Source organism: Dama dama, chromosome 11, assembly GCF_033118175.1.
Source record: "Dama dama isolate Ldn47 chromosome 11, ASM3311817v1, whole genome shotgun sequence".
Taxonomy (NCBI): Eukaryota; Metazoa; Chordata; class Mammalia; order Artiodactyla; family Cervidae; genus Dama; species Dama dama.
Genome location: NC_083691.1, coordinates 45,570,529 through 45,587,796, shown reverse-complemented (window position 1 = coordinate 45,587,796; position 17,268 = coordinate 45,570,529). Strand labels below are relative to the sequence as shown.

General features: G+C 38.6%; 1 non-coding gene across 1 annotated transcript; it reads left to right on the top strand.

Annotated features, from left to right (window-relative positions):
* Positions 1-16,947: 16,947 nt before the first annotated feature.
* Positions 16,948-17,019, top strand: TRNAW-CCA (transfer RNA tryptophan (anticodon CCA)). Its single transcript has one exon. It is a non-coding gene; the product is annotated as a tRNA-Trp (tRNA).
* Positions 17,020-17,268: the final 249 nt, after the last annotated feature.

Sequence of the window (17,268 nt, the reverse complement as noted above, 5' to 3'; positions counted from 1 at the left end):
TCCAAATTATTTCTTTAAAATAGTTCTATTTGATTTAGTTGTATACTAGTTTTAACACTTATGTTAGTTACTAAGGGCTTCCCTTGTGGCTCAGCTGGTAAAGAATCCATCTGCAATGTGGGAACCCTGAGTTTAAACCCTGGGTTGGGAAGATCCTCTGGAGAAGGGAAAGGCTACCCACTCCAGTATTCTTGCCTAGAGAATTCCATGGGCTCTATAGTCCATGTGGTCACAAAGAGTTGGACACAACTGAGTAACTTTCACTCACTCACTCACTTTGCATATAAGTTAAAGAAGTATTCCAAGGCCAAATTTGCCTGTTACTCCAATTATCTCTTGACTTCCTACTTCTGCATTCCAGTCCCCTGTAATGAAAAGGACATCTCTTTTGGGTGTTAGTTCTAAAAGGTCTTGTAGGTCTTCATAGAACTGTTCAACTTCAGTTTCTGCAGCATTACTGGTAAGGGCATAGACTTGGGTTACTGTGATATTGAATGGTTTGCCTTGGAAATGAACAGAGATCATTCTTACATTTTTGAGATTGCATCCAAATTGCATTTCAGACTCTTTTGATGACTGTGATGGCTCCTCCATTTCTTCTAAGGGATTCATGTCCATAGTAGTAGATACAATGGTTATTCTTGTTAAATTCACCCATTCCAGTCCATTTTAGTTCACTGATTTCTAAAATGTTGATGTTCACTCTTGCCATCTCCCATTTGACCACTTCCAATTTGCCTTGATCTTGGACCTAACGTTCCAGGTTCCTATGCAACATTGTTCTTCACAACATCAGAATTTACTTCCATCACCAGTCACATCCACACCTGGGTGTTGTTTTTGTTTTGGCTCCATCTCTTCTTTCTTTCTGGAGTTATTTCTCCACTGATCTCCAGTAGCATATTGGACACCTACCGACCTGGGAAGTTCATCTTTCAGTGTCCTATCTTTTTGCCTTTTCATACTGTTCATGGAGCTCCCAAAGCAAGAATACTGAAGTGGTTTGCCATTCCCTTAACCACGTTTTGTCAGAACTCTCCACCATGACCTGTTCATCTTGGATAACCCTACATGGCATGGCTCATAGTTTCATTGAGTTAGACAAGGCTGTGGTCCATGTGAGCAGATTGGTTAGTTTTCTGTGATTGTGGTTTTCACAATCTGTCCTCTGGTGGAGAGGGATAAGAGGCTTATGGGAGCTTCCTGATGGGAGAGACTGACTGAGGGGGAAACTGGGTCTTGTTCTGATGGGCATGCCATGCTCAGGAAATCTTTAATCCAATTTTCTGTTGATGGATGGAACTGTTTTCCCTCCCTGTTATTTGACCTGAGGCCAAACTCTAGTGGAGGTAATGAAGATAATGGCGACCTCCTTTGAAAGGTCCCATGCATGCATTGCTACACTCAGTGCCCCCAACCCTGCAGCAGGACACTACTGACCCCCACCACCAACCCACACCTCTGCCAGAGACTCTTAGACCCTCAAGGGCAAGTCTGGGTCAATCTCTTGTGGGGTCACTGCTCCTTTCTCCTGGATCCTGGTGACACAAGGTTTTGTTTGTGCCCTCCAAGAGTCTGTTTCCACAGTCCTGTGTAAGTTCTGGTGGCTCTATGGTGGGGTTAATAGCGACCTCCTACAAGGGGGCTTATGCCATACCCAGATCTACTGTACTCAGAGCCCCTGACCCTGCAGCAGTTCACTGCTGACCTGTACCTCCTCAGGAGACACTCAAACACAGTTCTGTCTCAGTCTCTGTGGGGTCTCTGGGTCCTGGTGCACACAAGGTATGTTTGAGCCCTCTGAGCATCTCTGGCGGGTATGGGGTTTGATTCCAAACATGATTTTGCTCCTCCTCCCATCTTGCTGAGGCTTCTTCTTTGCCCTTGGATGTTGGGTTTCTCCTCAAAGTCTCTCCAGTGCCATGCAGTCACCATCACCTACCATTTTTCTGGGGCTTCTCTGCCCTTGGATGTGGGATATATATGTCTGTGTATACATTTAAGGCCTCCCAGATGGCACTAGTGGTAAAGAAACTGCCAGCCAACACAGGAGATGTAAGAGATGCAGGTTTATCCTTGAGTCAGGAAGATCCCCTGGAGGAGGGCATGGCAACCCATTCCAGTATTCTTATCTGACTAATCTCATGGAAGGAGCAGCCTGGTGGGCTACAGACCATAGGGACGCAGAGAGTCAGACATGACTGAAACAACTTAGCACACACGCATATACATTTAATATATGATATAGATGAATGTACACAGATATATATTTGTTTTATTTAAATGCAATTATTCTCTTCAGAAGACCATATCTAATAAGGTGATTTCAGGTTTATTTTGTGAAAGTGTATACAGATGACCCACCTATTTATATTATATTTCAGCTTCAAATCTTCTCTTCCATATTTGGCTCTGGTATGCTTACAGAGATCTGTAAGTAAAATTTTTAGATCCCTTTGCTATGATGTCTGCTAGCTGTATTAGAGGAAGGTAGGAAAGCAGGATGAGGGGAGAATAGACAGTTCTTTCCCTTGTGGCTCAGCTGGTAAAGAATCTGCCTGCAACGCGGGACACCTGGGTTAAATCCCTGGGTTGGGAAGATTCCCTGGAAAAGGGAAAGGCTACCCATTCCAGTATTCTGGCCTAGAGAATTCCATGGACTGTATAGAGCCGGTCATGACTGAGTGACTTTCACTTTCCCTTTCTGTTCACAGTTCATGTTAGTACCACTTCAGTTTCAGATGACAGCTGCAATATCATCCTACATGTCCTTTTGGTACTTCCAGCTCTGGAAGCACCAGCCCCAGCTGGCCACACTTCCCTTAGCAGTCCATCTTCCAACCATGTAATGTATCCTTCAAGGTCCAAGAAGCAACAGTGTGTGGCCTCTCCTGTGAATCCCCAGGTTAGATACCACTACCTCTTCCATTTTTGAGATTCCTTAGTTATTATTACCTTGGTTGCCATAGTCTTATGAATAATATCTGCTTCTTGCAATAACTATATTCTGGTACCCATTTGTTTATTCAGACTTTAAATATCTATGTGCCAATTACTTGCACGAAATCTCTTCTTGTTGAAATGTCTAGGGTGGCTTGTATACTCCCAACTCTTCTCTGACTGAGTCAGCATATAAACAGTATTGTTAAAAATTAATAATTTATTCCCTTAAATATAAAGCTTTAATCACTCATTTTATTTTATATTTTCTTAGAAATTTGGGGATTGTTTTGAAAAGTCTATGTAGCACTCTCTCATTAAAATTTCTGTGATAATAGAAATACTATATAATGGCACTTACATATTATGCTAATACTGTTATGGCAACCACTACTGACCACTTGAAACATGGCTATGTAACTAAAGAACACAAGCTTTAACTAATTTAAATTTAAATAGCCACATGTAACTAGTGGCAATCAGTATCAGTTCAGTTGCTCAATCATGTCCAACTCTTTGCGACTCCATGAAGCACAGCTCGCCAGGCCTCCCTGTCCATCACCAACTCCAGGAGTTTACCCAAACTCATGTCCATTGAGTCAGTGATGCCATCTAACCATCGCATCCTCTGTCATCCCCTTCTCCTCTGGCCTTCAATCTTTCCAAACATCAGGGTCTTTCCAAATGAGTCAGCTCTTCACATCAGGTAGCCAAAATATTGGAGTTTCAGCTTCAGCATCAGTCCTTCCAATGAATATTCAGGACTGATTTCCTTTAGGATGGACTGGTTGGATTTCCTTGCAGTCCAAGGGACTCTCAAGAGTCTTCTCCAACACCACAGTTCTAAAGCATCAATTCATCAGTGCTCAACTTTCTTTATGGCCCAACTCTCACATCCATACATGACTACTGGAAAAACCATTGCTTTGACTAGACAGACCTTTGTTGGCAAAGTAATGTCTCTGCTTTTTAATATGCTGTCTAGGTTGGTCATAGCTTTTCTTCCAACGAGCATGTATCTTAAATTCATGGCTGCAATAATAAACATCTGCAGTGATTTTGGAGCCCCAAAAAATAAAGTCTGTCACTGTTTTCATTGTTTCCCCATTTATTTGCCATGAAGTGATGGGATCGGATGTCATGATCTTAGTTGTCTGAATGTTGAGTTTTAAGCCAACTGTTTCACTCTCCTCTTTCACTTTCATCAAGAGGCTCTTTAGTTCTTCACTTTCTGCCACACGGGTGGTGTCATCTGCATATCTGAGGTTATTGATTAGTACTAATCACAAAAAAACAGACATCTCAAGTTAAAGATTTTAGTACTTTATTATGTGTGGAAATATGCAAGAGTCTGGAATTATTGAATTTATTTCTTTGATACACACCTTAACTACCTAGGGCCAATATCCTGTTTTTCTTCATCCTTAATATCTCTCTGGGTGCACTATCTGGGGACAGCCTTATAGCTAAAACACGCTTTGTTTATGAAAATGGCAGCTGTCATTCTTTGTCTACACTGTGGATGCTGTATATCCTCAGGGCTGCAAATTAAAAATGAGGGACAGACCAACTTGAAGTTCAATGTGTGGACTTCTATTGATACTGATGTTTTATCTTAGACATCTCATGGACCTATTATTATTACAATTACAAAACACAATCATCAGTTGCTCATTTCCGACGATATGGTAAACATAACCTGAATATATTTCAGGTACGCTTAGAAATACTGTGTGAGGCATTTGAACATAAGTAAATGATGAATAGAAGAACTGGCAAGAAAGAAAGGAAAATCCTCAGGTGCTAGGAATAAAGAATTGAGAATTACTATAATTGACTTCGACTGGAATTTGAAGCTATTACACATCCTGGGAGTTTAAGGGCTGAGTTTCAATACCCATGCAGGTAAAGCAAATGATGCATTCATATTCAGTGAGTTGCAAAGTTGGCATGTAAGCCCTGTATTTGTCTAGAACTATTCAAAAGCCTGCATATATCCTTCATGAACAGAAAATATTCAAAAAATTCACTTACCTGCTTGGGAAAACTGTATGACTGTTGAGAAAATATTTTGATGTTTTTGCATGGTTATGGCTTTCTAAACAAAGAAATCTGAAATGTGGATTAAAGGATGTTTTGGAAGTCAAAAGATGATTTGGATCTCTCTGGAGCACAGATTTACTTCCCTGGAGGTATGTGTTTACATTTCAAAGGGAGATTATTTGTGGAGCTATCATTTACATTACAAAGGATTTGTTTCTACTGATAAAACATTCTACTCCTCTCTTGGTGGGGAGGTGAGGCTACTGGGCAAGCTCTCTTAGAAAAACTCCCAAATTCCTAGTTCAATTTTCCTCTCTTATAATGCATAACTTTAGAAGGGGGAAAAATTAGGGAAATGGGAAACTGATGTTATTTCTGTGATTATGATAAACTGCCTGGATTCAGAAATTTTGTTCACTTTTGAAAACAAATATAAATGTCAAAAATTGAGGCAAGATGACAAAAATATACATCTTTGCTTGAGGTCTGAGTGTGGACATTTGACTCTGATAATTTTAAACCTCTAGTTTATAATTTACTTAAGTTTGGTGTTTCAATTTGCTAGACATGTCAACTAAAAATTGACACTTGCCATGGGAACTTGCCACCTACTTCTACAGGGATTAAATCATGTGCTGCTGCAGCTGCTGACCTTCAAAATCCCCTAAAAGGAGTTCAGGGTGGAAAACAGAAATGAGGCACATGTGCTCAGGGAAAAACTGGTAGGACAAGTCTTCAGATAGATACATTCAGGACCTATTTTTATGAGCCCAATTTTGTATCTCCTCATATCTAGAAAAATACTAAAATCCTTCATGGTGATGACTGTTCCTCATGATTAACAGAAAATTTCATGAGACTAGCAGAAAACTTCTGGAAAAATATGTGCTTGATTGCCTCTATTCTCCTTTCACCAAAATTGTGCATATACTGACCTTCCTCATTGCTTCTTTGGAGCAGCTTCTCAGAGCTTTCTGAGGTGTTGTCTCCCAGCATGTGGTCCTCATTTTGCCCCCAATAAAACTTAACCCACAACTTTAATGTTGTGCATTTTTTAAGTCATCATTCCTATGGTGACCATGAAGGAGCCCAGAGTAGATTTCTCTCCTTCATCTGAACTCTACAAGGGATTGGAGTCTTGGTACGAGTAGAGGCCTCTTTTGCCTGACTACCTTCACAGACAGTCCAAACAAATTTGATAAGTCTGTCCCGGTTCTCAAGTCTCCCATGTTGGTTGATGATCCTGAATTTTATTTGTCAGTGTAGCAGGTACCTGCCCTCTCCCAGTTGAAAGATACTGGGATGTACCCAGTTGAAAGATACCAAGGCATCCTAACCCATTGGAAAGATACTGGGTGGGACTTGATTGAAAGATACAAAGGAATACTCTCCTAGTTGAAAGACATGGAGCAAGGGGCTTGTTTAAAGATACCAGGGCAGACTCACCCAGTGGAAAGGTAGTGGATGGGGCTCAGTTGAAAGATACTGAGGAGTGCCTAACCAATTGAAAAGTACTAGAGTGTCCTGGTTGAAAGATACTAGGGCATACCCATCCAGTTGAAATTTTCTGGGTGGGGCTTGGTTGAAAGATGCCAAGGTTGCTCAGTTGTAGGAGACTGAGTGGTCTGTGCTGAGTGATTAGGTCAGAGGCTTATCTGATGCTCTTCCTCAAGTTTTCTGACTTCACATAATTTGTCAGGATAAAAGTGAAGATATTACATGAGAGCTTTGCTCCAAAAAAAAGGGACAAGATTGCACCCAGTTATGACTCTCTCAGGTGACTGAAAAATTTATGGGAGTGATGGAAGCCAAGTCCTCATACCATGCAATGTTCCCATAAGGAAACCACTCATTTTTAAAATGCTTTCACATTCAGATGTCACAGAGAAGAACTGGCCATTCAGCAATCCAAGATCCACAGTGGTCCTAGACTGCTAAAGGTAGAATCTGAGTCACATAAGACAGCTGAAATGACTCCAGGGTGATACTCGGAGGAGGACACTCACAAGCAGGATACATGCACATCACACAATTACACTAGTGAATTTTATCCCTGACAAATTCAATGTAAAATGGGAAAGAGAGCCTCTCAAAAACAGAAATAAGAGGCATCAGAAAGCCAGCCTCTAACTAACACAGCAGCCAGGGTTATGTACATACCAAACTTATACTTGCAAGTACCTATTTAATTGGGGAAATTATACTAAAGGAGATCTTAACATAAAATTACCAAATATTGGGGTTCATCTGATATTCCAAAATTGATATTTTTGCACACAAATTTAGAGAAAGCTGGTTGTAAGATCAGACAGACTGAATGGAATACTTACTTTGATTGGTATCTAGAAGCTTCTCTTAAAACTATATCAGAACAGAAAGGTCGCTAGCACTTTGTCACTGCCTCTGTCTCTCCCTCAGCTCCTCCCACATATCTTCTTCTATCTGAATTACTTGGAAAATGTGAAAGTGTTAGTTGTGTCCACCTCTTTGCAACCCCATGGACTGTAACCCACCATGCTCCTCTGTCCATGATATTCTATCATGGAGTGGTAGCCATTCCCTTCCCCAGGGGATCTTCCTGACCCAGGGTTAGAATCTGCATCTCCTCCATTAAAAGCCAATTCTCTACCATCTGAGCCACCAGGGAAGGCTACATGCCACCTCTTCTTTCTCTTCAAACTCTTCTACTTCTTGCTGCTCCCCTTTTCCCAGCAAAGGAGGATTTTTAAAAAATCAGAAGTGATTTTTTAAGAAAAAATCTATTACAGGGAGAAGTGAACCATTCTCAACTCCTGAGCCGAATTTAGAGCCTTGGCTGAGAAATTTCCCAGTCCAAGTCAGGATCATTGAGATTTGCTCAGGAAGTCAAGTTACCCATTCGGTCCTATGAGCCCAGGTTTTCAGATCTATATCACTAATACCGCTCTTCGTTTCTGAAAACAAAGCAAAGGAATGAACAAAGAAAGCAGAATGGAAACATCCCTTAATGTACTTTGAATCACATTCAGAAGCTCGTACTGAATGCAAGGAATTAGCTCAGAAATAATTCAAACTTATCTCAGAGGTTTTTCCTAAAACTGTAGATTCAACAGTGCAAGCAAAGATCAAACGAATTAATTCTGGACTATTATGAAATATTTGGAAAACAAACAAAAATACCTTTTAAACAACATTTCAGCTTGAAACCTGAGTTATTTTTTTAACCACCAAAATGATCTTCACTTATTTCTGTCTTTTTAGAAGCCTTAGATGAGGATTTGGCTACTTGAGTCAAAAGACCATCTAGATTGATGTGCGTCATACACACTCTTGTTGCACTGGCTGACCAACTTTTCCAAACCATTAAAATAAAAGGGGATAGCTACAAAAATTATGAACCTTCAATTATACTAATTAAGTTCACAGTTCCAGTTCAAGTTTAACCAACCCCCAAGCAGTTTAATTCCCAACCAGAAGAGAATGCTACTTTGAAGGAAAAAAAAGTCCTACTTAGGAGAACCAGATTTTTGCTCCCTGTGCCTTGAGACCAGAGCTCTCAGAATCACTTGTATACACTATCTCTAATTTCTGAAACTGAAGGGAAAAAATGAACAAAAATTTTTTAAATTTTTTTCTTATTCTGTTATTTACAACTAGTAAGTTTTATACTGTGATTCCTAATTCATCGCTTATTCCAACAGTTGTTTACAAATAGTGAGTTTCATACTTTGATATCTGATTCATGACTAAGTTTAGAAAATGAAGGTAGATCTCTTGTTGTGTCTGTATGAATATATGTATGTCTCAGTATGTATCTTTGTCTTTGGATAATATTACTGAAGTTAATTTGTAAATGAACTTTATTTAACTGGCCTAAAGAAAAGTAAGCACTTACAAGTCAAACAATTCTAAATACTTCCAAATACAAGAGAAATTAAGCTAAATGAATTTCAGGTTCACATGAACTGGAGAATATTTAATATTAAATTGACATCCATTATTAAACTTTAAGTTTTTTCATCTAATTAGTATAGATGTGTCTGGAGACGTCAACATCAATATCATGCCTAGGTTTAATATAAGCTAAAAAAGATCTTATATCTGTTGCAAATTTGTCAGCAAACAAAATAACTCAATGTGGAGAAACTTTTAAGGAAAAAATGTAAATGAGATAAAAGCTTTTAGATAAATTCTATTAATAACAATTATGTTTTAGAAATGCTTGTTTTAGTCTCTCCAGATTTTGGTAACTTGAATTTCTAGGGTTGTGCTAAATTAAGTGATGGAAGTTTATTGAATAACTAAGAGACTTCCAAATAAAATAAAATGCTGAAACATTAATAACTGAATACTGGCTTCCTCTTACAGTGAAACTAAGGATATTGAGGACCATTCATGAGTATGTTTGGTACCATCCTGAGGTGATGTCTATAAGAAAACAAATGTTTTTAGAAATTATCACTGATATTTATGTTCATCAATCTACAGAATGCTAATATGATGGACAGTTTGTGGTTGCTCAGAGAAAGTTTGATGTGTGTTTTCAGTAAAGAAAGCATGAGAATTGAAATTGCATTTTATTAAGGGAAAAAGAAGTAGGTCTGTTTTATAGGTGGCTATCTCTAGATGAGCAAATTAAGTGATGGCTACAGAAAGTGAGGAAAGTTTGTGAAAAGTGGACCCCTAGAAAAGAGTTTTGTGCATACTACAAGTAGTCTTAAGATGTTGAACTTCTCTTAATAAGAGATTTTAAGTTTCTTTACCTCTTAAGTGATCTGTTATGTATTCATCTTTGAAATCATCTATTGTAATTTGGCTAAGTGAATTACTATTGTTTCAAAGTAAACTTGGGCTTCCCTGATGGCTCAGCTGGTAAAGAATCTGCCTGGAATGTGGGAGACCTAGGTTGGATCCCTGGGTTGGGAAGATCCCCTGGAGAAGGAAACAGCTACCCATTCCAGTATTCTGGCCTGGAGAATTCCATGGACTCTATAGTCCATGGTGTCACAAAGAATCAGACACAACTGAGTGACTTTCACTTTGCTTCTTCATTTCAAAGTAACCTTTGATCCTATCCTACCGATTGTTCTAAACCCTTTAGATATTTATTGACAAAACTTCCTAAATCAAAATTTAATGAAATCTTTTGACCTCTGGCTAACTTTGGAATGTTTCAAAGGGCCCCTGGAACATCCCAAAAAGAGATATTAAGCTAATTCGGTTCATTTGGTGTGTTAATTTACATGGAAAGTATGGTCAAACGAGTAATAAATCTTCTTATGTTATATTCTATGGTTGTTGTTGTTTAGTTTCTCAGCTGTGTCTCTTTTGCAACCCCATGGACTCTAGCCCACCTGGATCCTCTGCCATGGGATTTCCCAGGCAAGAATACTGGAGTGAGTTTCCGTTTCCTTCTCCAAGGGATATTTTCAACCCAGAGATGAAACCTGAGATTCCTGTAATGCAGGCAGATTCTTTACTGCTGAGCCACCAGGACTTCCCAAATGTTACTAATAAAGATATCCTAGAAATAATATGGAATTTCTAAAATTCTGATGTGTCCTGATAAAATGTTGGTAGACTTAATTATGGTTCTTATCTACAAATGTTATATGTCATAGCAGCCACTAAGTTACTTTGTCAATTGCATTGTAATTAGATTCGATTGTAAATGTGCCTTAAGTCTTTTGTAATTATAGGCAGTTATGGTTTAATTCTGATGTTGTTGGAAAATGCTTCCTTTCCATGAAGATTAGAAATAATTTTTGGATAAATACAACTTTCTGGCTTTCAGACTATAGTGTTGAATTGGGTAAGAAAAAAATCTTATGGGAAATCCTGATGGCTTCATAAAGCTGTGAACAGTAAGGATTAGTTACATAAGACTGTGAACTGGTTATAATTTTTATGGTTTCTGTCTGAAAAATTTATGATTTGAATCCATGTATCACAGGTGTAAAGAAAACCTTCACCTTGAACTAATTATAACATAGAGTAATTTTGTAAATTATACTTTTGTAAGCAAAACAGGGAGGCCTGGCATGCTGCAGTTCATGGGGTCTCAAAGAGTCAGATACAACTGAGCAACTGAACTGAAACTGAAAGCAAAATTGAAACATTTATTGTTTTTGTCTATCTGCTCCCTCCAGAGATTGTAAACTATTATGTTTCCAGTAGTTTTATCAGATAAATTAGGAAAGCTACCTCATTAACAGGTACAGTAATCTCAAAGTGTTTTGGGGATCTTAATAAGGGAAGAATTCACCAAAGTGAAACGTGATAAGCTCTTGATGTGACTTCCTTACCTCTGAGGGGTTTTTTTAAAAAGTTCAGGCTGAGACTCCTTATAAAAGTTTTAGTAAAGCAAAAAATCTATATGATAAATTATAGTTATATAAATTATCAGGTCAAGTTTTTGAAGCTAGACTTATTTTGTAGACAAATTAGTCTTAATTTGGGTATATTTGGTAGAAATGAGGGTAATTTTGGAGAGAAAAAGAATGTTCCAATGAATGTTAAGTGCAAATTTTGTACTAAGTCACTCCCCAGATAGTTTCTTGTGGTTACACTATATTAATAAAAGTTAACTGTATTATTAAAAGGACACTATAAATTTTGTTTCTGAAGCTAATTTTTGTAATCTTTGAATGAAGATCAGATGCCCCATGGCCTGCAACCAGGGGATTATGTGTACTGGAAGACATAATTTAAAGGATTATCTCCAACTGGATGGAAAGACTTTTATCAGGTACTCTTAATTAGCTCATACACAGTGAAACTGAAAGCAAGCTGACTCTTCAATTAATTCTCATTTTCAGAGGCCCCTACACTGAACTGGTCTATAGAGCAGACTGCTGACCTCACCTTAAGAAGATGCTCAAACAGAGGAGACTTCAATGAGAGGAGAATAACACAACATCAGAAGTAGACAGCTTAAGCAAGATAATGAACTGATTTGTTTGATCATTTATAATGTTTTCTTGACTTCTTGGACCTCTGTATATAAATCAAGTGTTTTACTATAATAGACACAGCCTATGCTAGTTTGAAAAAGCATTCCATATGTTGAGTTGTGGCCTATTACCTGTATCTAATACTTATAGATTACCTTGCTGAATCTCTGTACTCCAAGGCTCTAATTGGATGACCCTTAGAAAATTTATTTTAGAAAAAAGAAAGTTCAGTCTGTTCAGGCTGCTCTTGGTATTACTAGGTGGGATGCTCTCACTAACCAATTAATAATATCTGCTCTGACCCTGGCCATAAATATGAATTTCCTCTAAATTTACTCAAGCTCAATCAGGGTAACAAGCAAGAATTCAGCCAAAGAATAAATCCTCCCACAACTATGGGATGAATTTATGTGGTTAAACCAGGCTGTGATCACTTAAGTTTTAAGGCCTTTCTTTATCTTAGGAACAATTAAATTATACTAAGGACAAGCAGCCTGGTAACAATAGGAAACTGGACTGGGAGCCTTGTCAATATAAAATTATCCTGAAAGACAAAGATTGGTACAGGCTAGACTAGGTTGGATGACCTGAGACTATACTGAGCTACACTTAATGGAAGTTCTCGGCTGAATTCTTATTTATGACCTTAATATTACTTCTAGTTATGTTACTTGTACTTTTCCTATTCTATTAATTCAAGATTAATTACTATATGTGTGACAGAACCTCTGATAAAAACATATATAGTTTAAATGAGATTAATGATTGTAATAGTGTTACTCTAGATATGGAAAGATACATCAATAGAGAATTTTTCCTGGACTATAACAGTTTAGGTAAAACAGGTCGGTCTAGAGCTCTTTGAATACTGTTGATAGATCTAGTCCAGTAATAGCACATTGAATGGCCTATCAGTGAAACCTTCACCAGACCTAGGAATCAGTCTTCCTAGCACCGTGGGATAAAATGGTCATGAAATGCTTCCCCAAAGTATGCTCAAATTTATTACCATGAGTGGGCCCTGTCAATTGCAAATTGGTGCTTGTCACCTACTCTACAAGGATTAAATCATGTACTGCTGTCACTACTGACTTTCAACACTTTCAACGCCCTCTGAAAGAAGTTCAGGATGGAGAGCAGAAATTAGGCACTCTGTGCTCAGGGAAATACTGGAAGGACGAGTCTTCAGATGGCTATGTAATTTCAGGAGCCAATTATATAGCCTGATTTTTTTAATCACCTCATAACTAGAAAAGTATTAAAGTCCCTCATGGTGATGACCATACTTTGAGACTAGTTAGCAAAGCTTCATGAGACTAACAGAAACTTTCTGGAAAAATATGTGCTTGATTGCTTGTATTCTCCCTTCACCAAAACAATGTATATACACCAATAATATTGCGTGTATTCTCCCTTCACCAAAACGATGACCTTCCTCCCTGCTTCTTTGGAGCAGTTTCTCAGAACTATACATAGTGCTGTATCCCAGGCTGCAGTCCTCATTTCGCCCCCAATAAAACTTAACTCACAATTTCATGTTGTGCATTTTTTAAGTCAACATAAATGAGTGGCCCTGGAGTTTACAATCTGAGAAATTAATATCAATAGTGTTATTGATCCACTTATGTGCATTTTGTTCTGCAGAAGACAATTAAAATCACTCTAGGGATGATACTTTGACAACCTAGGCAAAAGGAACTAAAAAAGAAACAAAGAACTAGCCCGGACGATCTGCAAATAGTGTAGAGCACCACGATGTGATTAGCATTATCAGCAGTTGCAGGTTGAACAGCTGCATGGATGCCTTTGAAGGTATTTTCTCAAGATGCAGATGTGAGTTTGCAACGTAATACCCCCAGAGAAGACGCAGAGCAGGAGGAAGAAGAGGAGGAAATGGAAGCTTCTCAGGGGCTGCTGACATTCCAGGATGTGACCATAGATTTCACTCAAGAGGAGTGGGAATGCCTGGACCTCAGTCAGCGGGAATTGTACAGGGACGTGATGTTAGAGAACTACGGGAATCTGGCCTGCTTGGGTCTTGTGGTCTCTAAGCTGGACCTGGTCACGTTTCTGGAGCAAATGAAGGATCCCTAGGATGTAAGGAGAATGGAGACAGACGTATACCCAGGTGATGTGTAACCTGGATGTGATCTTCAAGGTTCCCCTGTCCGGAGGGGGTCTTACCCTTCCACTGTCCTTCCCACAGGCACTAAGCAGAGAGTTCAGAGTCCACTGGAGAGGTGGCCGAGCACAATCAGCACAGACAGGCCTGAGATGGAGCCCAGGCCCTATGAATTCCTTCTTCATTCCCCTCTCTTGATGCTCTTAACTCATATTATGAGCATCTTTCATAGGGACATATTGCAGCCTGGCTCTCCAACTGCCAATTAGGGAGAATGACCTCAACCTTCATCACGAACTCACATCTTACTCAACATCAGAGAATTCATACTGGAAGAAAAACCTTATAAATGTAAGGAAAGTGGCAAAGGCTTTAATCAGAGCTCTCACCTTGCTAAACATCAGAAAACACATACTGGAGAGAAACTCTAGTAATAAAATAAGTGATGGAAGAGGTTTGTCCTAAACATACACTTCAGAAAATACAGGACGGTTTATTTAAGAAAGATAAGAAATGACATAAAACAATGTAGAAAAGTATTTAATGAATGTTAAATCTAAATAAATACCAGATATTGCACACTAGAAAAAGTGAAAGTTGCTCAGTTGTGTCCAACTCTGCAACCCCAGGGACCGTGTCCATGGAATTCTCCAGGCCAGAATACTGGAGTGGGAGGTGGATTCTTTACCAACTGAGCTTTCAGGGAAGCCCGCACACTAGAAAGCATTTCATCAATCCTGTTTTTTGAAGTTCTCTTCAGGAGAAGTATTGTAGATAGTAATCCATAGTTAAAACATAGAAAATTGATATGTTAGTATGGATCAGAAGATGAAGCATTGGTATTTAGAAATGTACAATTATTAGCAATATATCTTTGCTTATATTGACATGATTTGTGATTATTTGAAAACCAAGATATGTTATTGAACTCTCAAATTACTCCATGCTGCTATGCTTCATTTTTAGTGTGTATACAAAGTTATGTTTTTGATGATTGCTACTCAAAGATGAGACAAGGCCTTCTATCCTAGAGAGAAATGATTTACATTTATTCTCCATTAGGGGATTAAGGACACAGTGATGTAGCATGTACACTGAACATTTAAATGGAGGTGTTAGTCATTCATGCCAAACATCCCTATAGGTCACCATGAAGTAAGTGTTCAGGGAGTAATTCCACATATTAAAGTAAGATGCACATTTTCAATAGTTACGTCACTTGCATTTTAAGGAAAATACAATGACAGTTCACTGAACTCTTGATGTATCTTTATAATATCAACAGATGTCATGAATATTAGTTGACATGTTTCAAATAAAGATACCTCTGATACCCTAGAAATCTATGAAAACCCTTCTCAGAAAAGTCATGTAATTAGTGTACATCTTGTTTCATTCGTAAATGATTATCCTCCATTTTAAAACCTTAGAAATGAGTTCTGAGATCATTGTATCAGAGGAATGAATATCGTTGCTAATGCTTGTAATCTGTATTTAATCAGTTACACAATGGATTGGAAAAGGTTTTATTCTTTCTAGGTGTGATATTACATGTTAATAAAACTGATGGTTTCTTGTGATTAAAAAAAAAAAAAAAAGACCAATATGAACTAACCTTCAGAAATTACCAAATACACAAACCAAGATTAAGCATGGAATAAATGTAAACAGCAATAGGAAATAACAGAAATATGGACAGCATGAATTTCAGATAATGAGAGAAATATCAGAAGGAGAATATGAAATACTTTTCACGATGATTAAGCACATAAATTATTAATCACACCTTAGGTGGCTCAGATGCTCAAGAATCTGCCTGCAATGCAGGAGACCCAACTTTGATCCCAGAGTTGGGAAGATCTCCTGGAGGAGGGAGCAGGAATCCACTCCAGAATTCTTGCCTGGAGAATTCCATGGACAGAGGAGCCTGGCAGGCTACAATCCATAGGATCACAGTCAGACACAACTGAGCAACTAGCACTTACTTACTTACTAAAAAAGTTTAGATATCAAAAAAGCTAAACAGAATGTCTTAAAATTTTTAAATATATAAATGAATTTAAAAAGCTGTAAATGAGTTTTATAATGTTAGATACATCCAGGAAGCAACAAGTTAGACCTGAGGAAACTATGAAGATTGAAATAGCAAAAATGTTATAAAATATGTAACAGTTTCCAAGGAGTAAACTATGGGGACTTCATGGTCAGACCTTCCCCTTACTTCTGCTTTAGTTCCTATGTGAAGTTCACCTCAGTTCAGTCACTCAGTCTTGTCCGACTCTTTGTGACCCCATGGACTGCAGCACGCCAGGCCTCCCTGTTATGACCAACTCCAGGAGTCTACTCAGACTCATGTCCATTGAGTCAGTGCTACCATCCAACAATCTCATCCTCTGTCATCCCCTTCTCATACCCTCAATCTTTCCCAGCATCAGCGTCTTTTCAAATGAGTCAGTTCTTTGCATCAGGTGGCCAAAGTATTGGAGTTTCAGCTTCAACATCAGTCCTACCAATGAATATTCAGGACTGATTTCCTTTAGGACGGACTGGTCAAATCTCCTTGCAGTCCAAGGGACTCTCAAGAGTCTTCTCCAACACCACAGTTCAAAGGCATCAATTCTTCAGTGCTAAGCTTCCTCTATGGTCCAACTCTAACATCCATACATGACTACTGGAAAAACAATAGCTTTGACTAGATGGACCTTTGTTGGCAAAGTAATATTTCTGCTTTTAAATAAGCTGTCTAGGTTGGTCATAACTTTTCTTCCAAGGAGCAAGTGTCCTTTGATTTCATGGCTGCAGTCAATATCTGCAGTGATTTTGGAACCAAAAAAAAAAAAAAATAAAGTCTGACACTGTTTTCACTGTTTCCCCATTTATTTGCCATGAAGTAATGGGACCAGAGGGACTTCCCTGGTGGCTCAGAGGTTAAAGCGTCTGCCTCCAATGCGGGAGACCCGGGTTCAATCCCTGGGTTGGGAATATGCCCTGGAGAAGGAAATGGTAGCCCATTCCAGTATTCTTGCCTGGAGAATCCCATGACAGAGGAGCCTGGTAGGCTACAGTCCATGGGGTCGCAAAGAGTCGGACATGACTGAGGGACTTCACTTTCACTTTTCACTTTCAATGGGACCAGATACCGTGATCTTAGTTTTCTAAATGTTGAGCTTTAAGCCAACTTTTTCACTCTCCTTTTTCACTTTCATCAAGAGGCTGTTTAGTTATTCTTCA